We start from the raw sequence: 19,848 nt of genomic DNA, 5'->3' as shown, positions 1-19,848 counted from the left end.
TTTTCTTTCTTGACTAAATTATAATTTTCTCTTTTTTTTTTTTTTTTTTTTTTTTTTTTTGAAAGATCTCTGACCTTCCTTAGTTCCTTTCTGTAATTTTGTCACATCTTTGATTGGTAAAGTGTTTTGTATGTTTCCCAGTAATTCTTTTTTTTTTTTTTTGGAAAAGTGTTTTGTATGTTTCCCAATTCCCAGTAATTCTCTTTTTTATTAAGGTGCTTGTCAGTTGTCATGCTACTACTTTACCTATGATTTTCTTTGTATGTTAGCTTCTTAATGATTATTTTTCTAATTTATTTGAATTGTATTCATTGATATGTTGGAGGCCTATTTTGGCTCACTGATATCCATAGTCTTGTCAGTTTCTTGAGAACTTGGGTTGCTAAGTTGCTTGATCTAGTTTTCTGTTAATAGTGTTCTCTTTTTTTCAGAAACATAAAAAAAAAAAAAATTGATTGGTTAATAGCTTTGTAAACTGTTCAATGAAAGCTCGGTAAAAAAGAGGTTTTAATTTCAGAAAACAGTTCTTGTAGTTCTCTAAGAATTGTTTGTTATTATCCTGTATTACACAAAATTATTTTTAGAGAACCGAACCGAATAGTCTCTAGAATGTTTTTCTTTTGTGCCTTATTTTTAATGTTCTAACATTATGGTATGCATTTGGGTTATTAATAAGGTTGGACTTGGTAGTCTTGGTGTTTATGCAAATATTTTGGTTGTGTTATTAGCAGGTGTTTAGCCTTTTGGAATGACTAATGAGTAAAAATGTCACTATGCTTTTCAGAAATTTAGAGAACAGATGAAACTGTAGTAATAACATTTTTTTTGGCTGATGGTTCTAGGATAGCAGTGTGGAGTGCACCCCTTGAAATAGAGCAGAAATGTTGATGTTTTAGCGAATTTTATAAAAATAAAATAGAATGAGTGGATGGCTTCAAATTATTTATGGAGGAGATAATATATTGTTAAGTGTTCCAATAGTTGCCTGGTCAGTCGAAATTTTAATATAAATTTTTGTATTCTAATTGAGCTTTATTGCTGGTTATGGCTTAAAGGTATCAAGTTAATACTCAAGCTTTGTTGTTATTTGGTTTGAGTTACGTAATTTGTTAAATTTGCAGAAGATTGTTATAGTGGTTGGGAGTTTTTTTATTTTTTATTTTTTATGTTTTTTGGATTTTTTTAAATGTTCTAATTTTGATCATGATATTAAGGTTGGGTTAAATCATTGTCACTTAAATTGGGCATTTTTTTCTAAATTTTTATTGTGTAGTTACTAGTTAGCACTTACTTTCCAATCTTTCCTAATGCATTCTAAATGAAAAGATTGAGTAGTTTAAATAAAATTAATAAGATTGAAATGTCTATCTTAATTATTATATGTAAATAAGCATTTTTTTTTTTTAAATAGTTATGGAGAAATATTATAAAAGAAAATCAGGGTTGGCACCTCCTATAGAGAGAGATGATGATCAAACATTGAAGCAAAGTTGTTCTGACATCAACTTGAAAAATCTTCCAGCGGATTCAGGATTACGAACTCGAATCTTAGATTACCATCCTAATATTCGAGATGACATTCGTAGAGCATATTATCTTAAGGGTCCTTGTCAACCCAAGACTCATCGTTTTCCCTATACGAGTTTTGGGAAAGCAACACGACGTTTTAACCCTGCTTGGTTTAGTGAATATTCTAATTGGCTAGAATATAGTATAACCAAAGATGCAGCGTTTTGCCTATGTTGTTATCTTTTTAAGCCGGATATTGGAGAACAAGCAGGAGGTGAATCTTTTGTGGGTGAGGGGTTTTCAAATTGGAAGAAGAAATAAAAATTTTAAACTCATGTTGGAGGTCCCAATAGTGCCCACAACCAAGCTTGGAGATCATGTGAAGCTTTGGCGAACAAAAAACAACACATTCAAACAATTTTATGCAAGCAGTCGCACCAATCTAGAAATGAATATCGGACTCGTTTGACTGCATCAATTGAATGCATCCGATATCTTTTACACCAAGGACTTTCCTTTCGTGGCCACGATGAATCTGAAGATTCAAGCAATCAAGGAAACTTTTGAAATTTCATGCTCGTCACAATGAGGATGTTAGAGCCGTTGTATTGGAAAATGCTCCTGAAAATCTGAAGTTAACATCACCTGAGATTCAAAAAGAGATTGTAAATGTCATTGCAACAAAGGTTGTCAATTTTATTATTAGAGATATCGGAGATGGATTTTTTTCTATTTTAATTGATGAGTCTCGTGATGTATCGATAAGGGAGCAAATGGCTATTGTGTTACGTTACGTGAAGAATGGAAGTGTCATTGAACGTTTTATTAGTATGGTACATGTTACCGATACAACTGCTCTCTCACTCAAGATGGCGATTAATAATGTATTTTCTACACATGGATTGAGCATTTCTAGATTGCGAGGGCAAGGTTATAATGGGGCTAGCAATATGCAAGGTGAGTTCAATGGTCTCAAAACACTAATTCTGAAAGAGAATGAATTTGCTTTTTATGTTCATTGTTTTGCTCACCAACTTCAGTTGGCTCTTGTTGCTGTGGCAAAGAATCATGGCCAGATTTCCACTTTTTTCGTATTTGTTGCTAATGTGGTGAATGTAGTTGGAGCCTCATATAAACGTCATGATATGCTTCACGAGAAACAAATTGCTGAAGTTATTGATGGACTTAACAAAGGCGAGCTCATAAGTGGGCAAGGCCTAAATCAGAGTACTTCTCTTGTACATGCAGGAGACACCTGTTGGGGCTCACATTATGGTACTTTAATTAGCTTGATTACATTGTTCTCATCTGTAATTGTTGTTCTTGAGTTTATCGAAAAGGATGGATTGAAATCTGATCAAAGAGGCGAAGCATCTATTCTACTTGGGTCAATACAATCCTTTAATTTTATTCAATCTCCATTTGATGAAGACATTGTTGGGCATGACAAATGAATTATCCAAAGCACTACAAAGAAAAGATCAAGATATCGTGAATGCCATGGACCTTGTCAAAGTATGTAAGCAACGACTACAAATGATGAGGGATGATGGATGGGATTCTTTGCTTGATGAAGTTTCTTCCTTTTGTGAGAGACATGAGATTGATGTTCCCAACATGGATGATATGTTCATTACTCAAGGACGACGACGACGAAATGTGCAAGAAATGACAAACTTGCATTACTATCGTGTTGAGTTGTTTTATTCTGTCATAGACAAGCAACTTCAAGAGCTAAATAATCGTTTCAATGAGGCCAATACTGAGTTACTTCTTTGTGTGGCATGTCTATGTCCAGATGATGCATTCTCTACTTTTAACAAGCAAAAGAATACTTGCTTTGCTGAATACTATCCAAAAGAATTTTCTGTAGCTAAGCTCATAGGACTTAGTAGTCAACTTGAAACTTATATTCTTGATGTGCGCTCTAATATCAAGTTTGAAGGATTGAAACGGATTTCCGCTCTTGCAAAAAAAATGGTTGAAACAAAAAAAGACAAGGTGTATCCATTGGTGTATCTACTTGTAACATTGGCATTAATCTTACCAGTCGCGACTGCCACGGTGGAGAGGGCATTTTCTGCTATAAATATTGTAAAGAATGAATTGCGTAATCGGATGGGAGATCAATTTATGAATGATAGCTTGGTTGTGTATATTGAAAAAGAAATAGTTAAGGGCATAGATAATGAGGCTATCATTCAACGCTTTCAAAAGATGAAAAGCCGTCGAGGGCAGTTGTAATTGTATTCAATGAAATATTATCAACTAATATTTTGGATCTTATATGTGTCACATATTATATTTTAGTTCTTTTTATTTAAATATCATATCAACTTGTTACCTGTTTAGTTCTTTAGATAAACAAATAAATTCTTTTATGGGTATTCTCAATTCACATTATTGAAGAACATTTAGTTTCCATCTTAGTTTAAGATAAAAATAATAAAATACAATCTTGTTTGCTTTGGTTGTCAAGATTCACTATGCACTTGGAGACTGAGAGTGGGTATAATTGCTTTGGAATGGCTCCTGCACTCCTAGTTCATCCAGTATTTCACCTTGCCAGGTAATTCCTTTTTTGTTTTTTGAAAATGGTGACTTTGCTCTGTTTTTTTTTTTAGATACTAATTCTATATTTTCCTTTGAAAATAGTGACTTTGCTCTGTTTTCTATTTCTTTTTTCTTTTTTCTTTTTTGTCTTGTTTGTCTTTTGATGTGAAAATTCTATTTTTGTCGTTGATTTTTTTTTCTCCTATCAAATACACTATGCCCCCCCTGGAATGAAATCCTGGCTCCGCCCTTGGCTATCGTCCCTCCTGTGCCTTATTAACCAATTAGTACCACCGACAAAAGGGTACCTCCTCAAGGCCGGATTTCAGAAAACCTTTTTCCCAAAACTTCTCAAAATTCATAATTTCATCTTTTCACATTTCCACCCATGCATCTTCACACACCCACTTCATATGATCGTGAAACATCATTAATGCCATGTGGATGAATGCAACAATCTCAAGCTAGTCTGTAATGACCCAAATCCGGGGATCTGGATCACTAACCGAGTCCTTACTTGAATCTGAGGATACACTAAGGGTAAAATGTTCATTTTACATTAATATGGATAATTTGATCCTAAGATGGTCAAATAAGGTTTATACAATCCATCCTAGTCATTCCATGACACTCTAAGAGATTCTATTGGCATTAGTCATGGTTTGCTCAAAAGTGTCCCTGCCTGGTTTAAAGGAAATCCTGACACTGTCTCACTAAAACAAACATATCTCTCATTATGATTATAATTTGTCACTAAGGTCAGTACCATTGGAAAACTAACTCAAAAACCTTCAAATTGGACACAAAAATGACCCCATTTGAGTTTAAAATGAAGAAGTTATGACTGCTCGAAGTTAGGGGTCTAAAGCTGAAACTCACCAAGGCAGAGTGATTCTGGGAGACTTGAACCAGTTCAGGGATTCTTGAACCAGTCCAACATGGGCAGTATGCCCATGTTGCTAACCAAATTCACCCTTGAACCAGTTCTAAGGGGCTGAACCAGTTCAACATGGGGTAGAATGAGAAAGATGACCCAAAAAAGTCTAATTTAAGTGTAAGGGTTAGGGACACCTCTTAGGTCCCAAGAAAGATCATTAGGGTGCTTCCCAAACTGCTTAAACATGATATATTTATACAACATCCAAAATTCCCATTACACCCATAGACATGAATATGCAAAATCATTCATTCATCTACATAACTAATTTTCGTTCATTTAAGTTACGTGGCCAAAATAGTCCATTTTTTATTCATAACTTGTTTTGCCATCCATGGTCAAAATAGCTCATTACGTCATTGTTCAAAATATACATAAGATAGTCCCAATAGAATAAAGATTTATGTCATGACCTTCAAAGCCTCATTATAATGCTTTTTATAAATAAAAAAAAATAACCGAATCCTAGTCCTTATACAAAAATAACCACCACCGCTAACATTGATTACAAAAATTACAATAGGTAATTCTAATGACGTCAAGTACACTTGGGAGGTCCATTGTCAATCCAGTCATTGTGATAACCTGAAAAACATTAAAGGAAGGGGTGAGCACGGAAGCTCAGTAGAAGATGCCTAAGGCGCCAACTTTAGACTCCCTTGAGCCACACATCACATGTAAGGGATAAAAAAGAAACCGGGATCATGTATCATAGCATTTAATTTACCAATAAATCATAACGATAATACTTAGGCATTTTTAAACATAAGTATGCACAAGATGTAATGCAATGTCCACATTTCCCAATATTGGTCTCAACTGACCCCAACTCGGCATCTACCGGCCCTAACTTCGTCTCTAACGACCCCAAACCCACATTTTGAAAACCGTTAACCGACTTTACCGAGGCGATATTGATAGCTATCCCTGATTCCAAATCCGACAGCCATTTGGGCCTAGTTTCAACTTTTTCACGCCCTATACCGCTCTCCCTCTACGTCAAGTTAGCACCGAACTTGCAAAATCCAGTTCTTTCTTTTTTTTGTATATATAAAAACCTTTTTCAAAACCCTTTTCTCATTTCCCTTTTTCCCCATGCCATGCACGTGCATCAATCTTATCATTTTACTTGATTTTCATCAAAATAGCAACAATAACCTAACCATAGCATTCTCTACATTAAGATCATAATATAGCATTTTCGAGAAAATTAACCCAACAAGCATTTTCAACATTACAATCACAAGAATGGCATTCTTATTGGATTTAATCATAAGCATGCTCTTCATGAAATCATATTATCACAAATCATGTTAGAATCCTCATGTTAAGCAACTTTGCACCAAAGTCATATAATACACATACTTAGATAATTACCCACATACTAGCATGCTTCCATACTTTAACAAATTACTAACATGTCAATTCATACTTTAGCATTCAAGAATGAAATTTATAGAAAACCATAGCATTAATACTTAATGAAATGCAAAGTTTAAGGCATTAGAAACCCCTACCTCGCCAAACATGCCCTTAGCCAAGCCAAGAAAGCCCTAAGGCCTCCCTAAATTTTGAAATTCCTCTGGACCTTGCAATATGGGTGTCTATGTGTAGCCCTTGCCAAGCTCATCAATTTTCTCTTCTTGCTCTTCCTCAAAATCCTACCCTAACTTCTCCAAATTCAAGCTTTTTCCATGGAAGACATATATGTGTGTATATATATGAATATAGAGAGAAAAGAGAAGGAGAAAGGGATAGAGAGAGAAAGATGATGCACGAAATGAGGAAAAAGAGCCAGGGGAGGGGGGGAGTCTTGCAAATGAAGACTTGGTCCTTAGGGAGCTATTTGTCATGCCACCAATGGTCCATCCTTTTGGCTTAGTTACTAACATACCCTCACCCTTCCTTTGCAATACCATCCTTGTTCCATAAATATCTTCCCTAATGTATGGATATATGTGTATGTATATATATGCAAAAAGACAATAATGCCCCTCACCTAAAATGGCAAAACCGAGAGAACTTCCCGAACCCAAAAATCGTTCCGACTTTCAAAAAATTCTAAAAATGATACCACCACTTCTAATTGACTTAAAATAATTAAAATGAAATTCTAAAAACCCTTGGCTCAAGAAAATGACTAAAATGGCCCTTAGGACCCGCGTGGCACCCAAAATGAGGTGCAAAAAATAAATAAATAAAAATTCAAAAAAAATTCCAAAAAAATCCGGGACACTACATAGTCAACTTACTCGCATGCTTTCTCAAGTTCAAGAACAATTCATGCTCACAATAAGAATCTAATTGATTGAAATAACATCAACTGGAAAGCAACATAAGCAGTTAACATGTTATCCACGCATTCTCATTCTTTCTAACATAATTTAGTCATATCGTTCATCACATAGTACATTATGTAGCACATAGTCCACAACTATACACAAAACCAACAATTCCACATGAAACTTTATTTGGACACAACCCTAATTGTCATTTACATAATTAGCATCAAATATGCATGTTAAAGGTAGGGAAAATTCAGAATTTGTTTAATTGCATCCAAGAGAGGAAGATTTATCTTCACTTGCCTAAACATTTCAATTATTTCATTGGTCTTGGTCTTTCGCTTTTCAAGAGAAATACATCCTTTTAAGGCATCCGAAAATGGAGCTTTTGGCTCAAAATCTTTTTGAGAATCACTTCCAACACAAGAATTTTTCAAATCATCTTTCAAAACTTTTTCAACAAAGGGTTCATGCACATGCAACGAAGGAGGAATAGAATATGAAACGGGACGGGTGTCAACTTTTGGTTGCACCGGTTCACTCTCTTCATTGTGAACTCTAACTTGATTATCAACAATTTTTTCACTTCTCAAGGTCGTCACCGCATTGACATGCTCAATTGTGGGACTTTCCAATTGGGTATTTGCCTCCAAAGTACCCAAAGCGGTCAACACTTTTTTTCTCAAAAGCGGGACTCCTAGAATTTCCTTGAGAATAAGATGATTGATTAGGAAAATAAGAGTTAGAAAATTATTTTCCATGTGATGATTGAAAAGATGATCTATAACCTTGGCTTTGCATTGGGGGCGAAACACACTTGCCTTGAAAACCACCTTGGGGAAGGTTTGAGCCTTCCCCTTGGCTTTTCCAAGAGAAATTTGGATGTTTCCTCCACCCAAGATTATAATGTGTGCCATAGGGATTATTCCCTTGGTTAACAAATGCGGCATTTACTTGTTCATGATGCTCACTTTGCACATGTCCATTGGGACAATTGGAAGTAGAATGTAAGACATTAGAACAAGTCATGCATGATTCATTAGATAGATGATGAACATGATTAGGGGAGGAAGACACTTGATTCACCGAATTTTGGTTAATCAAAAATTGATCAAACCTTTGAGATAAAGACTTGACTTTGGCATCTATGTCATTGGAATTGTCAACTTGATATAAGCCAATATTCTTCCTTCCACCTAGATTTCTACCATTTTTAGATGACAAAGATCGATGCATTAAATTCTCATTCATGCTTTCATAAAGATGCCAAACATCATTTTCATGCTTATCAAGATAAGAATCACCCATAGATGCATTAACCATACCCTTATGATTATTCGGCAAACTTTTAAAGAAGTATTGAACTAATTACAATTTAGGCATGTCATGATGTGGACACTTCCAAAGCAAATTATTAAATCTTTCCCATGCCTAATGAAACAATTCCCTATCCCCTTGAGAAAATTCTCTAATTAAAGTTCTCATTGCATTGGTCTTTGAAACCGGATAGTACTTTTTCAAGAATTCTTGTTGCATTTCCGCCCAAAAAGTTATCGAAAAAGGCCTAAGATTGTTGAACCAATATTTTGCCTTATCTTTAAGGGTGAAAGGGAAGAGTTTTAATCGTAAAACATCTTCCGGCATGTCCATGTATTTCACGGTGGAGCATACTTCAAGAAACTCATCCGAATGCTTGTAAGATTCTTCACTTGGAAGTCCATGATAGTTAAGAAGCATTTAAATAGTTTACGGTTTAATTTCATAGTGATGTGCTCTAAATGGGGGCAATTGAATGCATGTAGGTGCATTATATTCATTTGGCACATAATGATCATTCAAAGCAAGAGGAGGATTCACAACCGGTGGTGTTACATAAGCACCTTGATTGACTTGAATAATAGGAGGTTGTAGAGCAAAAATTAGCCGAGGCATTCCCAATAGAACATGGTCTTGTTGTTGTGGTGGAATGAAAGGTCTTGGCATGCCTAATGGTACTTGAATATTGTCATGATGCACATTAAAGTGGAGGATACCTTGTTAGTCGATGTGACCAAGGTCCTCCACACGGTCCTCATTGATGTCTTCCATTGATGAAATGGAATGACTAAAATTACCCCTTCCCTTAAAATTATGAACAATGGATTCAAGATTCAAATTAAGTGAGACAGGTGTAGGATTTAACGACCTACGAACATGCATGCACAAACAAAACAAAAACAAGCAACAAGCAAGTAGCAATCACTTCTCCTCCGCAACAAATCAATAACCAACAATCCTCCACATACAATGATCCCATGCTCCTACGCTTTGAACAATATGCAAGAAAAATTAAATTGCCCCACGCGGGCTTACGATCTATCTAAGAAAATAAAGACTTGCCTCCACGTGGGCTCATGATTTAATTAGAGAAAGAGTTTAGAGAAGCTCACAAACGGTCCTTAAGCAACTTCAAATGATTTTTCAATTTTTTCTTCGCCTTGTTTTGCTTCGCAAATTTTTTTTTTTTTATTTTTGAGCTTTTTATGATCTTGCTTAGCTTTGTTTGGCTTCTTGCTTCTTTTGTTTTTCAATTTCTTTTTGTTTCACCCTCTTGACTCAATTCACCTAGCCAATCAAGAACAAACACAATAAGTAACCAAAATAAAATAAAAATAAAGATAAGATCAAAAGAGTACTAATTCCTAATTAATTCCCAAAATAGAGCGATGTCAATCCCTGGTAACAGCGCCAATACTTGGTGTCAATCCCCAGCAACGACGCCAAAACTTGGTGTGTGCTTTGTCGAGGCACCCAAATTGCATGCAACAGTGTGTAGTGTGGCTAAGTTTAAATTTAGAAAATGCCACTACCACTTCCAACTAAAAATATAGCTAGAGTGAGTAAGGATCGTCCCAAGGGAAGGGAGATGTATTTGTGCTTGGAAATTAATGTCGGATTAATAGGTTGAGTGATCAAAGATGGTTGGTGATTGGTTAATTAAACTACAATGTAATTAAAATTAATACAAGTAGAAAGCAATCTAGAAAGTAGGGAAAAAATATAGGAGATAGGTCTCGGGGCTTAGAGTCACCACTAATCTTCACTTCATCAAACACTAGCAAATGTACATTAATGGGGAAATTTAAATTGTAACTTGTGTGTGTGTGACATCAATTGAAACTAAGTATGGATGGTAAATAAGTATAAATTGTCTAGCCAATTTTAATAAAAAGCATAACCTATCAAATGGGACCAATATCCATTCAATTAAACCACAATTAATGTACACGCAAATATCTAAAGACATGCACTCTTTGTATTCACAAGTATGGAATATCAAGAAACAAGAAATTAAAGCAATTACACTACAACTAGGCTAAAGACATGAAATTAAACTAATTAAACTAAAGATGTGATACAAACCATCAGGAAACAAGTGTGAACCATCAAATAAACAACAAAAGTGTTCCATTAAACACCATGCCTTGACCATCACTAGATCAACATCATCAACACACATAGACATGCATCAACTTCGTTAAATCTAGAGACAAAAACATGAACATCAATTCTAGCATACATAGACATATGAATAGAGTCAAATGATCAATTGAAAGCATTAATCCATACAAATCAAGTAGAAATTATAAGATCTATATTTATTCATGGTCAAAACATCTATTACAACTAAAATCCCCAAAAATACATAAAAGCTAGGTTTGAGAAGCAAGCCTATGGGCTATCTCTAGCCCCAAGAGAATGATTTAGCCACTCATTGCAGTGGATATGGAACCTTCAAGGGCTAGCTTGGAGGTTGACATCATCATCTTCTCAAAACCCTAGTTTTAGAGAGAGGAAAAATATTTTTATATTTTTGGTAATATCTCTATGATGATCTCTTACAATAATGTTCAATAAATCAATTACACACTCCTTTGAGTAAGGACCAAGTCAGAATTATAGCCTATGATTGGAGGAAATTCGCAGCTACACAAGTTAGGTAGAAATCAGCGTACTTGGAAATTAGACAGCTCACTGCCAACAGGCATTTCGATCGATCGAAGCTTTTCGATCAATCAAACACTTAGCTTCAATTGATCGAAGCTAACATGGCTCGAAAATATCTTCTAGGCTTTATCCAATTGGTTGAGCTGGCACCACCTCATTTCGATCGATTGTAGACTTCTTCAATTGATTGGGACTCCCCTTCGATCGATCAAAGTTCCCCTGGTGCATTTTTCTTGGCTTCTTTCCAACTTTGCTCCTTAGCTCCAAAATTGAGCTAAATGGCTCTCGTTAGCCTATTTGAACTTTATTAACCTGAAATAGGCAAAAACAAAAATAAGTATCTAAGACATGAAAGTAAGATAGATGAATGGACTAAAATACCCTAGCTTAGGTGCTAAAATGCGTCACATTTGAGCACTCATCAAGAATGCTTTAGAAATTAATAATGCGGTAATTGTTTTGCACCTAATTGTGATAGCCCTCTTGATCATCTAATTTAGCTAAAATGTTATTGAACTTTTCTAAGTTATTGATCGTAATTAAGTTAAATATACACTGTGCGCATTGTACATCAGCTTTATTATTAGTTAGTTACAGAATGATAAAGATAGAGAAATAAACTTTCAAATAAATAAAATAAAATAAAACAGAGAAACAAAGCATGATGTGGTGCATTCTATGTTGTAAATTTGAGTAAAATTACCCGTAAAAGGTTAAGAGTTCAATTCTCAGTATGTAGAGCCAAAGCAAGACTCATGTTTCCTCCCCTTTGAGAAAAAAGGCTTGCACCAACTGGGATATTGCCCATTTGGTGTTATAAATATATGGTTAATTGCACTGACACCTCCTGAGATTTGGTCAATTCCACTTAGCGACTAGCCAATGCGAGTGTAATCCCATTGCCCCCTGAAGTTTGAAAATTTTGCGTGCACACCCCCTCCAGAGCTCTGACATATGACAAAATGACCATTTAGCCCTTTTACTTGTGAATAAACACAAAATAAGTGTCAATAGACCAATATAACCCTCCCTTATTACTATACCTACATGTTCTCAACAATACATATACATATATATGTATCACCTGTTGACAACGAGATTGGGAGATGAGCTCCAATGATCGCGGCGACCAACAGACCTGTAACGACCCAAAATCGGGGGTCCAAATCGTTACACGGGTCCCTATCCGAACCCGAGGTCACATAAGTATACTATAGTTTCCCATCAATATAGTGATTCTAGAGTTTCTAAGGATAAAATAGTCATTTGGCATGGTTATATATGGCTTGGGGCTCAAAAAGGGTAAAACTGTCATTTACCAGGGTCATTCAATGATTATGAACATGTCCAAGGGTAAAAATGTAATTATACTGAAGTTTGGGGTCAAACTACAAATACTGGATCATCTGTGCGCACACTTGGGTCATCCTATCATTAAGATCAACATTCCAAAAGACAACAAACTGCAAGGGCCATCTGTGCGCACACATGAGGGAATATGTGCACACGAATGCCCATCTGTGCACACATAAGGAATCTGTGCACACAGATGCCTCATCCGTGCGCACACTTCAGAGCACTAGCCAATTGGAATAGTGCTTAAGCACATTTGGGTGCTCGAGCACACTAAGGAGAGTACTCGAGCACTATATGGGGTTTTTAGGTAAAAAATGCTTTGTTTGACCCTGAATTGATTATTTAAGGTCCCGAAAACTAAATAGGGACTTAGGGATGATGATATGTGAATTTAAATAGGCATGAATACAACGATGCATGCAATTTGAATTTATTTAATGATGAATTAGTGAATTTAATCTTTTAATTTGTTTTAACAATTGAGATTAAATGTTTAGCAAGAGATATGTTTAGAGAATGCTTAATTGACTGTAAATATAAAATATCAGCATACTTAAGGTTCAGTTTATGTGAGATAAATGTTGTAGGAAGCTTTAAATAAATTGTAAGGTATTCCTGCGATTAATGACATGAAATTATATGTTATTTACTGTTATGCTATGATATGATTTTAATGAATTGCATATCTGTATTTTATGATCTTGGACATATATATATATATATATATATATATATATATGTTTGGATTATTTGAGGACCATTGTCAGGATGTAATTTTATATCATGCCATTGTCAGGATATGGATGATATGTCATTGTTAGGATATGGCTATATTTTTATATTTTTCCGACCTATTGTTAGGATATGGGTATGGTTGTTGTTTGGATACCATTATCAGGATATGATTAATTATATCTTTAATGATATTATGTGTACTATGATACAAGCTTGAGGTCGTGTTATCAATGGTTGGGAAGGAGACGTATATTGCCAGATAAGATGCATAGTTGGATTTAGGGATGTGTGTACCCTGGTAGAAGGAGGACTCATGATAACCTTTGTGTGTGATTTGCATGAAATTTTCACTACATAGTTGAGTCTGCCTTAGTCCAGTAAGAGTCTTTAATGTGTATATTTATATACTTATCGACTATGTAACTATTACATGAGTTGGCTATAAATGTGTTATATACTTATCGACTATGTAACTATTACATGAGTTGGCTATAGATGTGTTGTAGTTTCTTCATGTCTCTGTTTGGGTTGTCGTAGAAAGGACTTCTTGTGGATTTTGACACACCATTGTTATATTTTTCAGGTCCTTTTTAGTAGCAGGATTAGCAATTGTTCGTGCAGATCAGAGACTTGGCATCATCATTCTTCCGGCGTTATCGACATAGGATTCTATTATTAGACATTTACTTATTTTTAGTTATGAGATTTTATTAGGGGTTCATGTTTGAGGATTCCCGAGTCTTATTCTTTTGGAGAATTTATTTATGGAGATTTTATTTGTCCTTGAGGATTAAATGGATTTATTTAGAGAAGATTATTTATTTATTTATTAGTTTTCCTTTCAACGATATTATTTCTTTTTTTTTTTTTTTTTTTTTTTGTATTCTATATTCGGTTTAAAATATTAATTGTTTGATATCGTCCTCGGTCTCGTGTTCTGGAATCAGAGGAGTTTAATTATTTATTGTTTAGTTTTCTTTTCATCGTATATTTATTTTTTATTTGATTTTGTATTGTGTGCTTATTTTAAAATATTAATTATTTGATATCTCCCAATTTTTAGGTGAGAACTTGATCAACCCGCGTTCAAAAATTAGGGGTATCACAACTTGTTTTCCAGTGGCATGCTGGTTACAATTTTCCCTTCATCCTCCTCCTCCTCCAACCTTAAGTAACTTTGCACTCTGGAATTTAACGTAGACATATCTGGAGGCGTGAAACTTTGTCCCTTGGATCATTGCTATCTTGAATTTTCTACTGTTATAGTTTCATTCCATTCGAAAATTCGTAAGGATTCCATATTAAACTTGGTGATGAACGCCTACAATTTTTCTACCTTTGTTTATCGTAAAGTGAAGAGGCTAGAAACAATTTTATTCTGATTTTTATTACCACATTATTGAGCTAAGAAAACTGAGAAAACTGAGCACAATGCTTCGAAGTCTGGAATTAATTTATGAGGCCTATTACTAAACCACTAGCTACCTCTGTAAGACTGGTGGGAAATATTTTGCACGTAAGTCAGTTGTTGTGTGTATCCATAATCATCTTCTGAATATAGTGCTGTAAATGGTGGGTCGAAATCCTGTTCCCATCTAACTGGATGAACAGCGGCATCGAGAACTTCCTCGGTCTTTCCACTTGCTCAATCTCATCAGTAAAAGGGGTTCCCACTATGGAAGGAGTGATCTCCATTGCCATATCCTCGGGGGTTTGGACTTTCAAGTCCTTGATCTGCTCGTCCATCTCCCTACGAATGTGTGCTATGACCTCTTGGTTCTGGAGGACCTCCAACCCTCGGCCCTCTATGTGTTCTCCTACTGGACTCGGCTTGGTCTTCCAACATACTTTGCTGGAGATTACCTAGTACTGAACCGGCTGCAACACGAGGCTAGTCTTCTACCTGCTCTGCATTTCTTGCGTTTGGTTGGTCAAGGAAGACTTGGGTGCGTTGTGGTTCGGCTGCTGCCCGAGTGCCTTGGTTGCGGGATGGGATTATTAGGATTCGGACCCGAAAGTACGGGCTATTGGCTTGGAGGTACAACCTATAGGCCCGGAGGCAGCCCAGCCTTGAAGAATAGATTGAGCATCTGCCGGAGGAGGTAGTGGTACGTTGATCCGTTGGACAGCGGCTCGAAGCGTTTTGTTTTCTTGGCCTAATGCGTTAAATTGGTATACCTTGGATTTGTTGGCCTGACATAAAACATCAGACGGAGCCAAATTTTAAGTACAAAATTTTGCTCGACAAAAAAAAAGTGAAAAACTGATGCAACACACTCAAAGAAATAATAAGGGCCCGTTTGGATCGCGATAACGATATATGTTATGCTTTGATATGATATGAAAATAATAATTTTGGTATTGGTATGTTTTTAGTAGAAATCGGAAGTATGTTTGGTAACGACTGTTTTTTTTTTTTTTGATAATTGTATATCAAAAACATGAAAACGCGTTTGGTAACGTCATGCGTTTTAAGGAATCTGAAAACAAAACATGTTTGGAAATTTAGTTTTGTTGTAAAAAATTCTGAATCAATAACAAGATACCTGTTTGGTAAAGACTGTTTTGTTTTTGTTTTGAATAATTATATATATGAATACAATTATAAAGTTTATATGTATAATAGTCCATTTTTCTTTATGATTTGAGATAATTTGGTAAAAAAAAAAAATTTATAAAAACATTAAAAAGAGTTGGGAAAAAAATTATGAATAAATTTACATGTATAAATAAGATCATGTGGGATATTTATGAGGCATAAACATGAGAACCTACAACCAAACTACAAATCTAACTTTGTAATAATCTTTCAATGAGGATATCTTTACACTCCATTACTTCATTTAACTTTGTTTTGTTATATATATATATATATATATAAATTAATTATGAATGAGAGAGAGAGATCCTTGTAGTTGAAACTAACAAGAAGCAAAGCCAAAACGTTGATGTTCTTGAATTGGTCAAAGTTAAGGTTTGGTGGTCATTGAAGCTTGTGAATGGGTTTACTTCTGAGATTAGTTTGAAATTTTCTGCTGGAGATCCTTGAAAGTGCTATATTTTTATTGTTAACTCGTGAGACCATTTCCCCTTTTCTTGAATATTTATTTTGATAACCAAACAACCTGCTAGAAAAAATTTTACCATCCAAACAAGTACTTGAAAATATTTTGTAAGATTTTAATTAATCATAAATAACACACCAAACCACAAGTTTTTTTTGTACATCACAAACTTGATAAATTGTTGTTGCACCATTCACATATATACTTGCACATAGGGAGCAAGAATTTCCTTAAAAATAGTATGTGGGTACACACACACTTCATTATACTAACATAAAATGTACACACAACTGGAGATCACTAAAATTCATTTCATAAAATGTACACACACTTCTTTAGGCTTGCATAGGCCTCCATTTGATTAACTTAGAGATCACTAACTTCCTGGAGTTGCAGAAACTGGAGAATAATTCATATAAATCCCACTGGTGCCACTGCCCACAACTTACTGCCATGTCCTTCGATGTAGCGCCAGTTCTTCCAAGAGCATATATGGATTACATGGTACTGGGTTGACAATAGTTTATGATTCTGCGAAAAAGGATATAAGGAAGCATTAAGAAAAAAGAAAAAAAAATGAATTTACACTCCAAAGCAAGACATTACCTATGGTAGCAAAATATAAAGCACAGTTAGGTTTTCCCATGGAACGGCTGCATTCTACTAAGCCTTAAAACAACAAAAATCCATTTCTAGTTTAAAAAATCAACCACGTGCCTTTTTAGAATCAAAGTTTTTTTTTTTTTTTTCGAAAATCCAGCATGATTTCCCCTTAAAAATTGACATTTACAAAATTTCTCCTAACACAATAAACACAAAGGACACCGCCCACAAAATTAATTCAACAAGGGACGCCGCCCACAAAATTAATTCAATCAATTCAACAAGGGATACCGTCCACAAAATTAATCAAAATTAATTCAACAAGGGCCCAAGAGGCACCGCCCACAAAATTCATTCAATCAATTCAATAAGGGACACCGCCCGCAAAATTAATCCACAAATCCAAGTAAAATTGCCCCTTCTCCATCTAAACTACTCCAACAAGCAAAATATATATCTAACCTTTTTTCAGGCTAAGTTGCAAATTTAGAGTGCAAATGACCTCATGCAAAACCAAACACGTGAACAACATTAGAGAAAAACAAAATAACACGTGATAAATTGAATTAGACCAAATCAAATCATATAATTCAGTGGCGCTATCATTTGCATATAAGGAATTTCTTAACACTTTTGAATTATTTTTTTCACATAAAAAAAGTTCATAAATTTATAATAATTCATACAGCACATGAAAATTAATTCCAAAAACAAATAGTACATTTTAGTTCAATTCATACATCACATGAATAATAAAATTTTATCCAATTGATTCATCTATATCTATACTATTTTAAAGTGTGTAAGGAATTTCTTAACACTTTTAATCTTTCCTAAGCTGACGCTTAATAAAAGCCAATGATGTTATGCTAGATAGTCATCTCTTGTCCCAATCACATGGTCCAACATTAAATGTGTGTGTGTGTGTGTGAGAGAGAGAGAGAGAGAAAGAGAGAGATATATGCTGTCCTCATATTCATATGTGGTTAGGGTATAATTCAGCTAAAAGAAATTTTATCTAGTATTGGACATTCCATGTGATACATACCATCATGTTTTAATAGAGGACAGTTCAAATCTGTAATAAACCATGTTAATCACGCACTAAGAGATATTATATCAAATGATGATGAAGGAGCAGTTTCTATATACAAGGAATTTGAATTTTGATCAGATATAAAATTTAATTTTAAATTAATTATTCAAAATTAATTCATATATCACATAATCTATCTATTTCATAAGTGATAAGAATCCTTCAAATTCAAATTCAAATTCAAATTCAAAATTCATTACACGAACCATCCTCTGGTCTGTCCCTTTAATGTATCATAAATATTAAATAGGGCTTATTGGATGCAATAACACACACACAATATATATAAATGTTGTAGCTCATAAATTTACTAGGTAACGCTATAAATTTAGATGTCACATGAATAAATCTCCATAATCTTAAATTTCTTTCAAAAACTTCAATGTGGCTTAAAATAAAATCTATGTTGTACAAATATATATACACACACAGGCGTTTAAAAAAGACTATCAAAATCAAGATAAATACATTGGAAGCAGCATTATTGGTTGTTAAAATGTCATTTTAACAAATTTAAAAGCAATACACATGAATACTTAAATCGACATAACCTTAAACTTTTTTTCGGAAAATTACATAACCTTAAACTTGTTTCAAACACTTCAATATGACTTAAATATATATATATATATATATACACACACACACACACACATACGATTAAAACCTGATAACGATTGAGTTTCAAAATCAAGATAAAAATGGATTTGGCATCATTATTGGTTGTTAGGATGTCCCTTTTACAATTTGAAAAGCAATTGGAGCATAGAATTGAATTATGAGAATGCAGCAATATCTATTCAACATTGATTCCTTGTCTATCAAATTATATAATTTGCAATTTAAGAAACGACATTTGTGTTGTATCCATACATGCATTGTACTACATTTGGTTTGAATGATACTTTATAAATTTTCATAAGTTGTTGAAATAGGCTTTACTTTTTAGCTATGAAATTAAAATCGAGTTATGAAATTATGCACTCCCATTTCTATATACATGGAATTATGGAACTATAGTTATTCATCACTTTAAAGAATTGGATTTTGCTACTATATATAGAGAGAGAGAGAGAAAGAAAGAGGGAAAGAGCACCTGAAAGAGCGTCGATCTGTGGTTGCGAAGAACTCTAGGGTTTCAGATTCGGGTCACACAAATACATAACAGAGAGAGGATTGAGCTGAAAACCAAGTACGGGAGGATTGGTCGATCTGTAGCCTAGCAACGACCTGCGCGAAGACCTGCGCGAAGTTGTAAGGAAAAGGAAGAAAAATCGTATATGTTATCGCCTCCAAGGACCTGCGCAAAGAGAGAGAAAATGAGAGAGGGTTCAGATATGTATAATGTAACGAGAGAGGGTTGAGATTGAAACCAAATACGGGAGGATTGATAGATCTGAAGCTACAAAGGTGTAAGGAAAAGGATGTCGAATACTTGTCACCCATGAAATCGCCTCCAAAGGAGCTGCGCAATGAGAGAGAAAATGACGATGAAAAATTGTAGGTTTTCTGATATGCGATTTTTTATACTTGATATCACCGCTACAGTTAAATGAGGGTTGATATGGTTTTGGTTTGGGTTGATATGGCCGCTACAGTATACCATATCACCCAATATCAACAATTCTTTTATATGGGTTTTGGCCCAAATCTCATAATGTTTTTACACTGTTCAATACCACATCAACCCACTTCAAACATGATATTGGCCCAAAAATGAAA

At 34.6% G+C, this 19,848-nt stretch overlaps 1 pseudogene; it reads left to right on the top strand.

Moving 5' to 3' along the window:
• Window positions 1-1,413: 1,413 nt before the first annotated feature.
• LOC132272544 (uncharacterized) lies at window positions 1,414-3,753 on the top strand (annotated as a pseudogene).
• The last annotated feature ends 16,095 nt before the right edge of the window (window positions 3,754-19,848 follow it).

This window comes from Cornus florida, unplaced genomic scaffold (assembly GCF_030987335.1).
Source record: "Cornus florida cultivar Cherokee Brave unplaced genomic scaffold, ASM3098733v1 CherokeeBrave_3.0.0_Hap2_Chr09, whole genome shotgun sequence".
In the NCBI taxonomy this organism is placed as follows: domain Eukaryota; kingdom Viridiplantae; phylum Streptophyta; class Magnoliopsida; order Cornales; family Cornaceae; genus Cornus; species Cornus florida.
The sequence above is the reverse complement of the archived record's forward strand: the minus strand, read 5'-3'. Positions and strand labels throughout refer to the sequence as shown.